Below are 16,077 nucleotides of genomic sequence, written 5' to 3'. Positions count from 1 at the left end.
CGCGCTCCCCGTCGCGCTCCGCTCGCCCGAGCTCCCGGCCCGGAGAGGGGCCAGGGCCGCGCTCGCACGAGGGAGGGAATCCCCCCCCTTTGCAGTCCCACCCCCCGAGCCGGCCCCCCTTGCCGGGATCCGCAGCAAAAAACGGACTGGAGCGCCAGGCCCCGGAGTCCGCAGCCCCCTCCCGCAAGCCCTTGCCCGCAGCCGGGGCGCTGCGCTCGGAGCTGCGCGGGGAGCCCGGGGCTGCAGAAGCCGCTCGCGCCCTGGGGCCCCGGGCGCCCACCCCGGGGGACCCCACGCAGCCGCAGCTGCAGCTGCAGGCAGCTCGGGCGTCAGAACGGGGTCTGAGCGCCTGCCGAACCTCAGTTTCCCCGCGGAGACTCTAGAAAGTGACCAAGGCACCGCGCTCACCAGGGCCTGGCCACACCCTCCTCCTCTGGGGGTCAAGTCTTCAGAGCATCTTCCCCGTTCAAGGGAAATATAAGGCCGCAGGATCCTGGGAATCCGGGTGAGCTGCTGCAGAAGGGTGAGGGGAATGTTGAAATGAGCCCCTAGATTCGAATCCCTGCTCCGCCGCTTGCAAGCTGTGTGGCCCCACCTAAGTTCCTTAACCTCTCTGAGCCTCAGTCTGTTTTGAGGGTTCAGGGGGGAAGGAAAGCTTCCAACAGCCTGGGAAATGGGGAGGAGTGGGGGTGGGGGCTCCGTGAATGTGTGCAGAAGCAGACACCTGCAGTGATGCGGGAGCTGGTGAAGTCAAGCCTGAGGAAGGGAGGGAGACCCTTCTCCAGGGCGGCAGACGGCTCTCCTCGAGCTTCGTTTCAGATCTGGGTAAAGGGAGATGGGCTAAAACTGTAGTTCGCAGGAGTTAGTTAAGTTAGAGCAGAAAAGCTATACCGATGGGGGGGGGTGGCTAGTGCGGAGAGGGGTGGTGAGTAATCAAGACAGGCTGTGGAATCTCTTGAGGAGGGGAAGCAGCAGCCCTAACTCTTGAGACAAGGGTGCAGTGTGCTTTACAGTGACAGGGGACAGATGGAGTGACCCCTGGGGTGTCCCGATGGCCCGGGAACGGGGACGCTGGGCGGCCAGAGTGTGGAGCCGTTGGGCATCCAATGCCCAGTGTCTGGGTTCATTCAGCCACAGCCTTGCCAAGTGTGCAGGAGGATCACGGCCATTTCCAAGTGGCTCCGGCCTCCACCCCCAACTCCCTCTGGAGCGCAGCTCCCCTCTCCCCTAGGCCCTGAGCTCTCCCTATGTCTCACCGGCCCTTGGCTCTGCTCTGCGCCTAATCAAACAACCCCGAATGCCGAAAACTCAATGTTTATTTTATTTTATTTTTTTGCACACTTGCATAACTCCCTGACAAGCCACGCCAGGCGTTGGGCTTTTTGTTTGGTTTTATTTTGTTGCATTTAGGGGAAACGAGAGAGAGAGAGAGAGAGAGAGAGAGAGAGAGAGAGAGAGAAGGAATCACACAAACCACCCAGCCCTAGAAGATGTCTTAGGCCAGACCGTGGGCTCGGGTTTCCTGCCTGAGGAAACGTCTGCGGGAGTTGGGGGGCCTCACCACTAGGCTGAGGAATGAGTAAGGGAAGAAAGCCACCTGGGTCAAGGAAGATAATGAATTAGAACCATGTGACAATAATAAAGGGCATTTCTTGTGCACCTACTATATGCCAAGCCCTGGGCTTTGCATCTATGTTCTGTTACCTAATTTCGCAAGCCCCTTTACTGTCTTCCTTTTCTCCTTTTCTTATAAATGTGAATTCTGAGCCTCAGAAACATCAAGCAATTTGCTCAGAGACATATGACCTGTAAGTGGCCAGCCCGGTTCCCATTATGCTAAATGACTTGTAATTTCCCTGAGAGAGCCTGAGCTGCCCTGAGTTTGCATATGTTGTTCATTCTGCCAAGAAATGCCTTTTTCTTTGACCCTTCTCCAATCATCCTTCAAAATGCCTACAGAGAGTCTCACCCGGCCACCTTGCACATCGGGCCCTGGACCTTGTGTGGACCTGTCCTGCACTCATCACTGGCCTGTGATTGCCTATCCCGCTGTGCTACGAGCCTCTCATGGGTGAAAAGTGTGTCTGATTCATCCCTGCGATTCCCAGCACCACGGACTTACCTAACTGATGTGGGGTGAGCTGAAGCCCCAGGTGGTTGTGACTGTACCTTTTGTAGATCCTGATCAGCTCACTCAGATGATGTCACAGGTCATTGTCATTCCTTACCTAAATCAAGGTCACCATGAGAAGACCTAAGGTCAGTGGATCCAAGCCTGCGCAGTGGTTCCTAGAGAAGAGCTAAATTCCTTATGGTGTATGTCATCCTTTTCCAGGTGAGACCTATTCTCCCACTTGGGTTGTCATTTGACCAGTATACTTCCAGCGACAAGTAGTAGGAGACTAGCTCCAGATAGCTTAGACGGCAGGGTGGTTTGTTATCTCACGTACCAGGAAGGGCAGAGATAGGAATGATCTAGCAGCTCAGCAACCATATGGAGAATCAGAGTCTCGGGCACCTGGTGGCTCAGCGATTGAGCATCTGCCTTTGGCTCAGGGCATGATCCCGGGGGCCCTGGATGGAGTCCCACGTCGGGCTCCCTGCATGGAGCCTGCTTCTCCCTCTGCCTGTGTCTCTGCCTCTCTCTCCATGCATCTCTCTAGATACATAAAATCTTTTTTTTTAGATACATAAAATCTTAAAAAAAAAAAAAAGAATCAGATTCTCTCCTATATTCTCATTCTACCATCCTCAATCTCCCAGCTACTGCCCTCCCGATCGCAAGGTGGCTGCAGCTGCTCCGGGCTCTGCATCTTCACCAAACAGGTCTGGCAGTCTCCTTTTTTAAAGAGTTAATTGGCATTTAAAAATGGTTAAGGTGCTAAATTCTGTTATAGATATCTGCCACAATTTAAAAAAATTTTTTTAAGAAGCTCACAGCATCACATGAATGAATGAATGTGGTGAATGAATCAATTGCAGACAAGAAGGATGCTGCGGCTAGGATTAGTGTGCACCAGTCACGATTACATGGGGAAGAGTGTTCACAGATAAAAGCAGGGCTCTGCTGCCCTGAGGAAGGGAAAGTGGGCTTTGGGGCGGGCAAAGTGGGCTTTGGAATGATCATCACTGTTACTCAAAAAAAAAAAAAAGCTGACTTTGTTATCGTCAGTTTATCGCAGAGTCCCCTGCACCCTAGTCTCCTTGATTGTGTTATTCTCTGAGACCTTGTCATACTCTTCCATGGAGGCAATATAGGATAAAAAAGGCTGATGGCATGGACACTGGCATTAGCCCCGAGTTCCAAGGCCATTTCTACCTCCCAACTAGCTCAGTGCCCTTGGGCAAATCGCTTTACCTCCCTGAGGCTCAGTTCCTTTATCTGTCAAATGGGTATAGGAGCAATATCGACACCAGCCTTCTCGTGGGGGTAGCATAGGGCAAGGCATTCAGGGAACGTCACACGGTGCCGGGGACCACAGTACTTAGTACGCGCTGGCTCTTAAAATGAGCTAGACATTTGTCCTTTCCTTCATTAAATATTAACTGAGTATGATCTGTATCCCAGGGGCCAGGCTGGGAACAAAGGACAGAGAAATGAACAGCACATTGTCTGTCTTCCTAGGAGCTGCAGGTCTGGGGGAGAGACGGGGCGTATAGGACGAGGAGGGTGGGCCCAGAGGCCTGATGCACTGGCGGTGCCCTCGGAGGCCCCAAGTGGTTCTGCTGTGCAGAGATTTAGGATGAGAGGGGTGGGAGCAGGGCAGTACAGGAGATCTTTCCAGAAGGGCCTTGTGTGTCAAGCCGAAGAGCAGGGACTTTACCTCGAGGACAGCACACAGGCCCTAGGGTTTGTGACCTGCGTGAGAGGTGGGTTCGGGGCTGCCCGGCAGCTCTGTGAGGGCCGAGATTGAAGGGGGGGGATGAGAGAGGATCGTTGCAAAGAGCATGGAGCTGCTTTGCTCCCCGTTCCCCCTCAACGTCCCTTCCAGAGGGCGGCCTGTGTCCCCCAGGAGCCGGGACACCAGAAGCGCACCTTCTCTGATGCTCCACCTCGTGTGGCAGAGATGGGGCTCCCCTCACACACGCCTGGGACATGCAGCCCCCATCCCGCTCGGCCTGGAAAAACCACTCATTCTTCCCCGGGAGGAGTGGGGAGCCTATGCCATCACCTCCCGCCCCCACCCCCATCTTCCTTCCACATCCCTCACAACGCCCCCCAATCTTTCTACCTCCCTCCTCTCCTCACCTAAGGCACCTGCTGCACACCTTGTGGGGCCTGCTTCGCTCACACAGGACGTGGACAGCAGGCTCCAGGTCCTCCTCTCCATAGCATCACCCCCAGGGCCTCCTTGTCCATGTCAGAGCCACTTTCACCCCATGGCCCGTGGGGATAGCGCTGGTCTCGCCCACTCCACTCCAGCCTCCCACTCACACAGTCGATCCCTCTTGGCCTCCAACAGCTCCATCGCTGAGACCACAGACTCTAAGACCCCCAGACCCCCGCCACCACCGCCTTCTGCTCCAGACCTCTCGCTCCCTTCCTCCTAATTCAGGTCCTCGACACTTGGCCCACTCAGTAATGACTTTGGGCGCTGGCCTTGCCTCTGGGTCTCAAAAGCGCAGCAAACCCCCTGCCTCTCCCCGTGGAGTTCCACAGGACAATCCCCCAACTCCCTGGGGTGGTGTCGCTGCGGATCCACAGCCAGGCTCCACTGGGCCTTGGTCACTGGTGTTGACCCCTCAAAGCCCCCCAGGGCCCCTTCCTCATCAAGACAGCTGGGACAAGCCAGGGGACTCCTTCGATTTCCTTCTGCTGACACTAAACTCGTGATCCCTGCTCAGAACCTCTTTCTCCCCAGATTCCCCCTTCGTTGTGGTAAACAGCAGTGAACCTGATAAACAGGAAATTGGGGTTTGTTTTCCCTCACCCCTCTCCCCTCCCACACCCACTCCATTGGCAAATCCTGTTGGGTCTACCTCCGGACCATCCCCAGTCCAGGATCCTGCTCATCTCGCTGCGCTGCTTACCTGGACGATGGGCAGCACCCCCAACTGTCTCCCCTGCTTCTGCTCCCCCCACCTCCCCCCACCAGCCCAGGCTTCACACAGTAGCCAGAGAAAAATCTTAAAAATTATAAGGCAGATCCCATCACTCACAACCCTGCTTAAACCTTCCAGTGATTTTCCATTGTACTTGGAATCAAATCCAAACACCATCCCTTATAAGGCCGCATCCCTCCGGCTTCATCTGTCTCCTCTCTCGGCTCCAGCCTCACTGGGCTTCTCTCAAGTCTTTGACCACTTCCTCATCTCAGGGCCTTTGCACAGCTCTTCAGACGGGCAGCTTCAGCATTCCTTTGTCGGAAGGGCCACCCTGACCTCTTCATCTCAGGAGCTCCCCCGTCCTTCCCGACCACGGTCTCCTTTCAGTTCTGTGGGGTCGGTGTGTTGGGTAATTATCTCCCCGCTGGCTGCCCTCCCAGCCTCGAGTTCCAAATCCCCGGTGCCTGCGTGTGATAGACCCTCCTCTCCCTCACGGCCCCCTCGCCCTACAGGACCCTCTGCTAAGGTCACCAACAAGCTCTGAGTCGCCACATTCTGCAACTCCTTTGTCTTCCTTCTACTCCAGCTCTCTGCAACTCTTGACATCCCCACCCCCCCTTCTTGGAATGCTTCTCTCCACCATCCTGGTTCCAGTTCCTTGTCCCTCTGCCCACCTCCCCTCCAGGCCCTAACTGTCGGCAGGTGCACGGTTACTCCTGGCCGTCTGCCCTTCCCTTCAACCATGCACTAATACAGATAAAAAGCACAATATCCAACAGTAAGAGAAGCAAATGTGATGGTCAAGTTTATACATCAACTTGGGCAGGCCATTACAGACATCCTTCTAGATGCTTCTGGGAAGGTAGTTTTTAGATGAGATTAACATTTGAAAAAAAAAAAAAACATTTGAGTCTATGGACCCTGAGTAAAGCAGATGACCCTCCATGGTGTGGGTGGACCTCAACCAATCAGTTGAAGGCCACCAGGGAACCAAGACTGATGTCCTCTGAACATGAAAAATTCTTCCAGCAGATGCCCTTTGGACTCCTACTGCAGCCCCAGGTCTTCCTCAGATCTCCAACCCTACCCTACAGATTTTGGACTTGCTAAACCTCCACAGTCATGAGACAAGTCCTACACACACACACACACACACACACACACACACACACACTCCTGGTTCTGTCTCTGGGAGCTCGGATACAGTAAGCGATAACTAAACGTAACTAACACCCTCCTAAACTCCTCCCCTGGATGAGGTTACTCTCATAGGTCCAAGCCCGTTGGGCCTGAGAGTCCGGATACCCAGGTCTTAGTCTGGGGTCTGGGGGATGATCCCATCCAAGACCCCGTCTTGCTCATGTCAATAAACAGCAGCTCCAGCTGCCCAACCACACCACGTAAACCCCCAGAGGCTTGGCTGGCATCTCCTTTACTCCCCAGGTCTGAACCATCAGCAAGCGGCTTCCCTGCCACCTCCAGAGGGTCTCCCAGATGCACATGTTGGGCGCCATGTGCTCTGCCAACACCCTGCTCCAGCCGCAGCCAAGGTCACTGCCTGCTGGTGCTGTTTCCCGCCTTCCCTCCTGCCCCCCAATCCTCTCCGTGGCATCTGTGTTATGTTAAATCGAATCATAGCACTCGCGGTAGTTTCTAGGGCTGCTGTTAAAATCGCCACCAACTCAGTGGCTCCAGACACACTCATGTCTCATCCTACAGTGCTAGAGGTCAGAAGTCTGAGGTGGGTTATGGGGGCTGCGTGCCTCTTCCACCTTCCAGAGGCCACCCACATGCCGGGCTTGGGGGCCCTCCTTGTGTCCCTTTGACCTTCGCTCCAGTCATCATCTCTCCATCCTCCCCCCTCCCATGTATAAGGACCCTTGTGATTATTCAGGCCCACCTGGATGCCCCAGGAGACCGTCCCTCTCTCAAGATCCTTAACATATGTGCAGGTTTTGGGGATTCAGATACAGACATCTTGGGGGGTGTCTAGGACAGCTCCTAAATCCTCCCAATGGGTCCTCGCTGCACGTAGAGTTAGAGGCGAACATCCTCACCCCTGCACTTCACAAACCCTCCCAGGGTCCATCCCTTACTCACCTACTCCGCCGTGGCAGCCACATCACTGTCCCCTGTGGGGACCAGACACACTTTCCCTTCTTCCTGCAATGTTCTTCAGCTCCTTCTCATCATTCATCTGCCCAAATGTCACCTCTTCAGAGAGCCTTTCTCTAGTCCAAAGTAGATGAATTTGAATTCATCATGTTGAATTATTTTTCCTCATTGCCCTCAATCTCTGCGTGATGTTCTCTTGTCGATGATTTATTTGTTGGCTGTTCATCTCTCCCATTAGAACGCAGACATCCTCACAGCTAGGGCCCTGTCGCGCCAGGGTCTCTGGCTCTGTAACTCAACTAGTATTCGTGAGCCTTGGTCTCCTCATTTTCCCAATAATCACACTTTCAGTCTCATCAGCTTCTTTTTTAAAGATTTTATTTATTTATTTATTTATTTATTTATTTATTTATTTATTTATTTATGAGAAAGAGAGAAAGAAGAGAGGAAGAGAGGATCCTCAAGCAGACTCCCTGCTGAGCCCAGAGCCTGATGTGGGGCTCCATCCCACCACCTCGAGATCATGACCTGAGCTGAAATCAAGAGTTGGACACTTAACCTCCTAAGCCACCCAGGTGCCACATCGTCACCTTGTTTTGAGAAGTAAATGGGGTAATGGTAGCTGCCACGTTTTGCTGCCTGTAATGAATCAAGCCCTGCCCTGGGAAATTTACGCGTAACACAGAACGTGCATGTCTTAGTTCAAGGTCATCGGCGGCGAGCCAGCTCAGGGAAAAGGAGGTTTATCGTAAGGCTGCAACCCATGATCTGCAAGCATCCAGAGAGAGAAGAAACAAAAATAAGAGAGTCGGGCTGCTTCCCGGGGACCAAAGAGGTGATGGCTATCATGCCCCATGCCTCCCTCTATGAGGCCGCCTGGTCCTTCGTCACCGATCTGTCCATGCAACTGTGCCTTCTCTTGGAAGACCAGCTCCTTCTGCGTACGCGTGGCCACTTGCGGCCCAACACAGCCTCAACTCCTTGCTGCCTCCCAGCGCAGCTGCCCAGGACCTGTTCTGTCTCCCAGGGCCCCCAGCCCATTCGGGGGCATCCGACTGCCCTAAAGAGAGTCCATCATCAGCCCTTGTGCTGTCACCTGTAGACGGGATGATGCGGTCCTGCGGCTGGGGTGAGTGACTGTGGATGGAGGCCTCTCCTAAAGAAAGAAGAATCATCACTAGGCAGGCACCCCCAAAACACAGCTGCCAGGATGCAGAGCACCTGTCACATTGCAGCATGCAGTGCGTCCTCTTCCAGAACTCTCCCCTTCCCACCTCCCTTCCATTTGCCGGGCACATCGTTCCTGGGCTTCCTGATACATCTGTCTCCAGCCTGGTTCTCTTATCTTCACTCCCGTCAATACTTGAAGCTGCCCGCCTTGTCTTCAAATTCAGCTTGGAGAAAGCCACATTCCTCTTCCCCCCAAACTGGCTCGTGTCCCCAGTTCTCTAGTCCCTGACCCAGCCCGAGTCTAAACCCTGCGTCTCCCTTCGCCCATCTCAGGGTCTCGGAAGGAGCGCCTGCCTTCCTTCCCCCAGCCCCAGGCGCAGAGCCGGCTCCTCCTGACCCCTGGTCTTCAGCACCCCAGACTGAGTGTCCACAGTCACCCATGGCCAGGGAGCGCAAGGTGGCAAAGCCCGGTGCCCTGGAGCCAGACAGGTCCGGGCTCACGTGCCGGCGCTGCTTGTCCATTTTGTCTCTTGAACTTGACAAATTCGGTTTCCTTATGCGTAAAATGCTAATAATTATAGTTCTCGCCTTATAGGGTCATTGTGAGGACTGATACAATTCACGTAAAGCAGGCATATGCGTATTTTCTCAGTGATTGATTAGGTTCTAGCAATGTGCCAGGAACACAACGATAAGTAGGATGCAGTCCCTGGATTTAAGAAACCTGAAGTTTCCTGCGTCACTCACAATAGCTTTTTGACTTCCTGCCGATCTGTCCATGCAATTGTGCCTTCTGGCCCTTCTGGCAATACACGAGCCGTTCATTATGCTGTATAACATTAGTTATACTTAACTGGTCCCAATTATAAGAGCAATGATGATTACTTAGAAAACATATAGGAGAATTAGAATGGCCCTTAATCCCCTCTTTGTGGTAGAACTTGGTCCTTCCGGGTGTGCTGTTTTGCAACAATTATGTCACTCATCACGTACACTTTGTATCGATTGTCATTTTGCAAGTATTGGGCTAGGCCATTAAAGGTCCTTTGAAATATCATTTTGAACAGAGTCTGTAGCAGGGACGCCCGGGTGGCTCAGCGGTTGAGCATCTGCCTTCGGCTCAAAATGTGATCCTGGGGGTCCCGGGATCGAGTCCCACATCGGGCTCCCCGCATGGAGCCTGGGTCTCCCTCCCTCTCTGTGTCTCTCATGAATAAATAAAATCTTAAAAAAAAAAAGAATCTGTAGGCAAAGCTATGAATGTAACGACACATACTTGCCCCTCTTCCACTGTTAGCCACTTGGGAGGGTTTTGCCCCTGTGACAAATAATGGACAACGGAGAGCGTTACTCCACAGGCTCTGCCGCAGGAGGCCGGGTGTTTTATTCCTGCGGTTCCCTTCATGCTCACGACAATGCTGGGAGGAGATATTATTATCCTCACTGGAAAGGTCAAGGAAACTGGGTTTGATCATCCCGGCTGCTACCCGGAGGTGCCCCAGCTGCTGATGACACACCCTGGGTTTGGATCCGCAACTGTGTGTGTGTAGACGACCACCCAGCTCCACCCTTCCACCCTATCAGTACCATAGACGTGACTTCTTCTTTTTCTTCTTCTTCTTCTTCTTCCTTCTTCTTCTTCTTCTTCTTCTTCTTCTTCTTCTTCTCCTTCTCCTTCTCCTCCTCCTCCTCCTCCTCTTGTCCTCCTCCTCCTCTTCCTCCTCCTCCTCCTCTTCCTCGTCCTCCTCCTCCTTCTTCTTCTTCTTCTTCTCCTCCTCCTCCTTCTTCTTCTCCTCCTCCTCCTCCTTCTTCTTCTCCTCCTCCTCCTCTTCCTCCTCCTCCTCCTCCTCCTCCTCCTCCTCCTCCTCCTCCTCCTCCTCCTCCTCCTTCTTCTTCTTCTTCTTCTTCTTCTTCTTCTTCTTCTTCTTCTTCTTCTTCTTCTTCTTCCTCCATTGCTGGCGTGAGTGCTTTGAAGGCTCTCCGTCCGTATTGCCAACCTGCTTTCCAGCACCAGGCTGCGCCTAGCACACATAACAGGTGCCTGGGACATACTGAACTGACAAAGGAAAAGGTGGTAAGTGTTTGTCTTTCTCATCGTATCACCTACACTGGGTATTCTCTTTAAAGAAAAAAACGGGCAGCCCAGGTGGCTCAGCGGTTTAGCACCGCCTTCACCCCAGGGTGTGATCCTGGAGACCCGGGATCGAGTCCCACGTCGGGCTCCCTGCATGGAGCCTGCTTCTCCCTCTGCCTGTGTCTCTGCCTCTCTCTCTCTCTGTGTCTCTTATGAATAAATAAATAAATAAAATCTTTAAAAAATAAAGAAAGAAAAAATAAAGAAAAAAACTTAGCCAATTCGACAGTCAGAAATGCTATCACTGCTTTAACTTGCATTTCTTTGATGGCTGTTAAGATATGTTTTATGAAAGTCTCTTATTTCTCTCCTGCGAATTTTGTATGTGCATCCTTTCCCCATTAATCTACTGGGATCTTTGCAGAGGTTCCCCCCCAACCCCATTAAGTATGTTTAAGACTGTTGTATGGCAAGAGTATCAATTATCTGCTTATCATAGTCATTGCAACTATTTCCCTCCGCCTCTTACTGGCCCTTCACCTCAGATTATGGTATTTTGGTCCTGCGTGTGCATCCCTTTGCTTGGTTAGGCCGTGAGTCTCGAAAAGCAGCCACCAACTGCACCTCAAACTTTTCCTGTACCTCTCAGATCCTTGTCAGGAGCCTGAGCACAAAGCAGGTCTCTAATAAATCATTCTTCAGGGTCACATGACATGCCGTGTGCTTTGTGGACACTCTCACTTCTTTGGATCAAAGGCTCCCCGCCCAGGGAAGGGATTACCATTTCCATTTCACTGATGAGGCACAGAGAGGCTAAGTGACCTGCCCATGAGCATGTCGATGGTCAGTGACCAGGCCTGGACCTGAATTCAAGCCGCCCAGCCCTACATCCGTGCTTCCTGGAAAGCCTAAAGCAACAACTTCAACAACTGGCAGCTGGTCCGGGCCCCCCAATCCCTTTTTCTTGCAAGTTGGACTCACAGCTTCAGCTCTGTTTTTTCGCCCAGTGTGCATGACTCGTGTGTGCGTGTGTGTTTGGCGCATGGGATGAGGGGAAGGAATGAAGCGAGGAAGAGAACTGAGCTGAGAATGGATCGTGGAATGCCAAACCAGAGAGTCAGACTTTGTCCTGTCAACGAATGGATGCTCAGATTCTCCACCCACGTCCCCGCCCCTCCCAGAAAGCAAGGGCCAGCCCCACCCGGACCCCAGGGCCCCCCAGTCCAGAGGCCTGAGACCTTGGGCATGTGAGGTAGCAGAGCTGGACCAACCTCAGGACCACCTCGCCATCAGTGCTCCTCCACCGCACAGAGGAGGGAAACGAGCCCAGCGAGAGCAGGTGACTTGCCCAAGGTCACACTGCAGCTTACAGACCGGAGGCCAGGCATCCCAACCCCGAGCCGGAGCCCCCACCTCCTACTCACTAGGCGTCTCCAAGCAAAAGCAGGGTGTCTGTAAGGAGCCGGGGTAAAGCTCTCACTCGTCTCTCACTCATTTCATTTACTCCACTCATGTGTACGAAGCACTTACTATCTACCAACTTCTGATCTAAACCAAACAAAACTAGACAACAATGGCAAACAAAACGGACTTGGTCCCCGCCCTTGAGGGCAATTGGGAGGAGGAGAGGGACCAGTAGTGTAGCAGGTCCAATCCAGGGGAGTGATGCTCCCTTGGGGATGAATCGGAGGTAGGGGGACCCCTGAGCAGGGTGGACAAGCCATTGAGGTTCCTGAAGAAAGTGACCCTCAGCTGGGACCAGAGAGCACAAGCTGGAGAGGTCAAGAGTAGGAGGGGAAGGTCTACATCGAGGGCAAGGTCCCGGGGGAGGTCCTGGGGCTGAAGGTAAGTTATCATCAGAGACCCCCAACAAGAGGCAGATTCCTGAGCGTATACCCAAGGGGGAGCAACAAGAGATGATGCTGTAGGGGTGCCTGGGTGCCTCAGGTCACGATCCCAGGATCCTGGGATTGAGCCCCATGTTGGACTCTCTGCTCCACGGAGAGCCTGCTTCTCCCTCTCCATCTGCTCCTCTTCTCCCACCCACCTGTGCTCTGTCTCAAATAAATAAATAAAATCTTTAAGAGAGAGAGAGAGAGAGATGCTGGGGGGGGCGGGCAGGTGGCCCGAGTCTGGGTGCACGAAGGCTTATGCCTGCCTCTCCTCCTGGCAAGGGTCACCCAGAGCAGGCCACACAGCTCATTGGGTTCAGATGCTGTGGCCCCTGGACCCTGGACAGGGGACTACAGACAGCCCCTCCCCCTCCCACGGAGTGAGCCCTCGGTTCAGTTCAGTCAAGCCCCCCCCAGGGCAGTTCAAGGCCTGAGCAAGCTCAGGTTTGGGAGAAAAGGGTGTTGGTGAAGGCACAGGCTGGATGGGGCGGGTGTGGAAGTCGGGGGGAGCTCCTCCGAGAATGAACCTGTCCGATGTCACATGCATGTCTGGATCTGCATGCTTGTCGCTGGGGCGTGGGGGGGTGTCCACCTGATGTCTGCGACAGGACTCTGCAGCCGTGGGGATGTGAACCTGTGTCAGTGTGTCCCTGCACATTTGCCATGGGAACCGCACGTGCGTGTTTATACACATGGGAATCAATGGCTATGGGCACTGTGCTTGCACTAGCGTGCGTGTATGTGTGTGACTGTATGTTTGACTGCATGCGTGCTCTCACTTAACTCTACATCTGACGTCACCCCTCTTCATCTGGGAGTGGGGGCCAGGGTTAGGATTTGCTAAGCCCCAGCCCAAGCACCACTCCCCGGCCCTGGTGCCCAGCCCCAGCTGCCTGCTCTATGTGGCACTCCTACCTGGTGGCACCAGGCCTAAAGCTGACCCCTCCGGGCTCCTTCGTGCAGCCTTCCCAGGACCCTGTTTAGCCTGCAAAGAGTTGGGCCTTGACGCAGAAGCAACTCAGGCTCACGTACACACACATACATACATACCCAACGCACACACAGGCACGTGCACACATGCATGAGTGCAAATATCCACATGCATTCATGCCCTCTGGACGCTGGTCAGAGAGACAGAAAGAACCAGCCAGGTCACAGTGTGCTCCCCAAGGCCCCGGCCTGCGTCCTGCAGCCGGCATCCCACGTGCAGCCCATATGCAGCGGGTGCCCAGGTAAGCTGGAGCTGGGGTTGGGAGAGGCCCAGCTTTCTGGATGCAGGGCATACGTGGAAGCCCTCACAGGGACACTGAGGCACGAGAACACGTGAGGATTTCTACGCGTGTCTGTGAGACGCGGCCCTGTCATCTGACACACCCGGGCTGGGGGCATCTAACCCGCCCAGAATAGCCATGGTCCCCTGGGCCTGCTTAACCGTAAGCGGACAGAGGGCTTTGCAGCCAGACAGGCCCAGCTCTGCTGCGTGACCTCGGGAGAGTCACGTAACCTCTCTGAGCTTCAGGGGAGGAGGGTCATTGTACCCACCTCACAGAGTTAGGAGATGATCACAGGTCCAAATGCGTTTATTCCACGTGTATTTCCGAGCACCTGCCATGTGCCGGGCACCGCGATAGGCACTGGGGGTTACTGACCAAACCCCGAGAGAAATCTCAGCCCTTGTAGGGTTAGGTTCCGGTGTGTACAGAGCGACACGTGCATCGTCCCGAAGCAATGCCTGGCACACAGTGGGGACTCGATAGACGCTTCCTCCTCGCCCTTTCCTCCGACCTGCTATTATTTCCGAGGTGAGGAGCAAGGCAGGAGCCCCTCTCGCTCCGTGCCCTCCCTTGGCCATTCTTGGCTCCAGCGCACACTCCTGCAGAAGCCTTCTTCAAGGGCAGGAATGGGGTGGGAAGGGTTGTGGACCTTGCAGGTGTGCAGGAGTTAAAAGCACAGTGGTCGCCGGGGCTGCCCCTGTCCTTGGGGTGGGGAGCAGGAGAAGGGCTCTGTCCTGGCTGCCCCCCAGCCCCCGTGGCCGGGAGAAGAGTTCCCATCACGGACCACTGGGCAGCTCCAAGCATCACCAGCACCCCTGGCCACCCAGCAGCACCCCTCCTTTCCCAGGGGCCCATGGTCCCTAGGGTTCGGGGGATCGACAGGAAAACTGTAAGAGCCAGAAAAGGCTCCTTGAGGGACATGCTGCCCCTCCTCCCCCAGGCAGGACGCTGCCCTCCTGAGGAGGAGGCCCAAATGGGAGTGGTTGCCAAAGCAGAGAATTCCCAAGGTCACAGCCTGCCCTGGAGTGGGGACGGGTCACCTGGTTTCAGGATTGAGTCAACAAGCTTTTACTGAGCACCTACTTAGGAGCAGGTGCTTGGGTGGCCACGTCCTCAGAGGGTCCCCTCTACAAAGCCTGTATCATGTCCGTCCTGCAGGGAGAGTTGGAATGTTTGGCCCCGTAACACAGAGCAAGTCAGTGGCTGAGAGGATGGGACCCTGGGTCTGTTCGGACTCCAGGGACAGAGGAGAGGGGAAGGCAGAGGCCTCGGTTGGCCTAAGAGCCCAGAGTATGAGCAGGGAAGGGAGGGCCTCCAAGTTGGGGCCCCCAACGATCATGTGTGCCGAGCTCGCTGCTGGGAAAGGGGGTCCCCACGGCTCTGGGCTCATGGAGATCTAACAAGGAAAATCCTCCCACCTGCTTTGGAGGTCTGGGCTGGGGGAGCAGGGTCAGCTCAGGGGAAGCCGAGGGGTCGGGTGGGCCCTGGAGACCCCCGCTCCTTGCTCTCCGGTCCTCGGAGCTCCTCAGCCCCACCACAGCCCACCACGACGCCGATGCCTGCCCGCCCAGGGGCCTGGGAAGCCTGGTGGAGCACCCCAACTGGAGCTATCTGGTTTGGTCTGACTGAGCCATGATGGAAGCCACCTGTGGTTGGGCAGGAACTGGGGTGGGTGGGAGGGCAGTGGGGGTGGGGGGAGACTTCCGTTTCCAAGTTCATGGCTCAGACCTGGGAACTAAGGTTGGTGGGCAGGAGGAGCCAACGCCTGGAATATTGGGGCAGGAGAGTCGTCACCCTGACCTTTCACCCTACTGGATCACCCCTCCCCCCACAGAGCCTCCCTTTCACCTGGAGCTTCTGGAGGGTTCTCTTGGGATGTGTGTGCATGTGTGTGTGCGTGTGTGTGTGTGTGTGTGTGTGTGTGTGTGTGACTCAGGTGAGCCCTGCCAGGCATTGGGGGAGATGTTTATCATCTCCCACCCAGCCTGCCCCGGGGCCCCCAGAGGCGGGTGGGGCTGGTCCCCCTACTGTAATGTTCCCAGCCTGTGCAGAAGCAGGGGAGCCATTGATTCCTCCCATGGCCCCCAACCGAGCAAGTCCACCTCTGGGCATAGGAACCCAGCCACCCCCCCACCCATCTAGCCCCCAGGCCCACCCTGGGCCCTCCCAGCAAGTGGAGTTGGGTGGGAATGCGGGAATGAGCTGAGCGTGCAAGCATGCACTACGGTGTGCATGAGCCTGTAGATAATTGGGGGGGGGGTGTTAAGGAGGAGTGTGGGTGTGGGAGGTTTCGCTCCTGAGCATACATACCCTCGTGCCCGTGTGTGTATATGTGTTGTGGGGGGACGGGGGTGCTGAGCTCACATGCATGAGGAGCTCAGATAGTGGAGGACCTGGGGGGGTGTGCATGGAAGGCCCCCAGAGGGGACAGGTGCCGGGACCCTGCAGGCGTGAAGCTGTGCACACCGGGCGGTGTGCGTGTGGGCTCGCGACCATCTGTGGCAGG

General features: G+C 55.0%; 1 long non-coding RNA gene across 1 annotated transcript; it reads left to right on the top strand.

Annotated features, from left to right (window-relative positions):
* The first annotated feature begins 106 nt into the window (after window positions 1-106).
* On the top strand, window positions 107-8,529 carry LOC129520481 (uncharacterized). Its single transcript, XR_008666622.1, has 3 exons — window positions 107-505; window positions 1,960-2,335; window positions 7,594-8,529. It is a non-coding gene; the product is annotated as an uncharacterized LOC129520481 (long non-coding RNA).
* Window positions 8,530-16,077: the final 7,548 nt, after the last annotated feature.

Source organism: Nyctereutes procyonoides, unplaced genomic scaffold (assembly GCF_905146905.1).
Source record: "Nyctereutes procyonoides isolate TBG_1078 unplaced genomic scaffold, NYPRO_anot_genome, whole genome shotgun sequence".
NCBI classification, from domain to species: Eukaryota; Metazoa; Chordata; class Mammalia; order Carnivora; family Canidae; genus Nyctereutes; species Nyctereutes procyonoides.
This window is presented reverse-complemented; position numbering and strand designations above follow the sequence as displayed.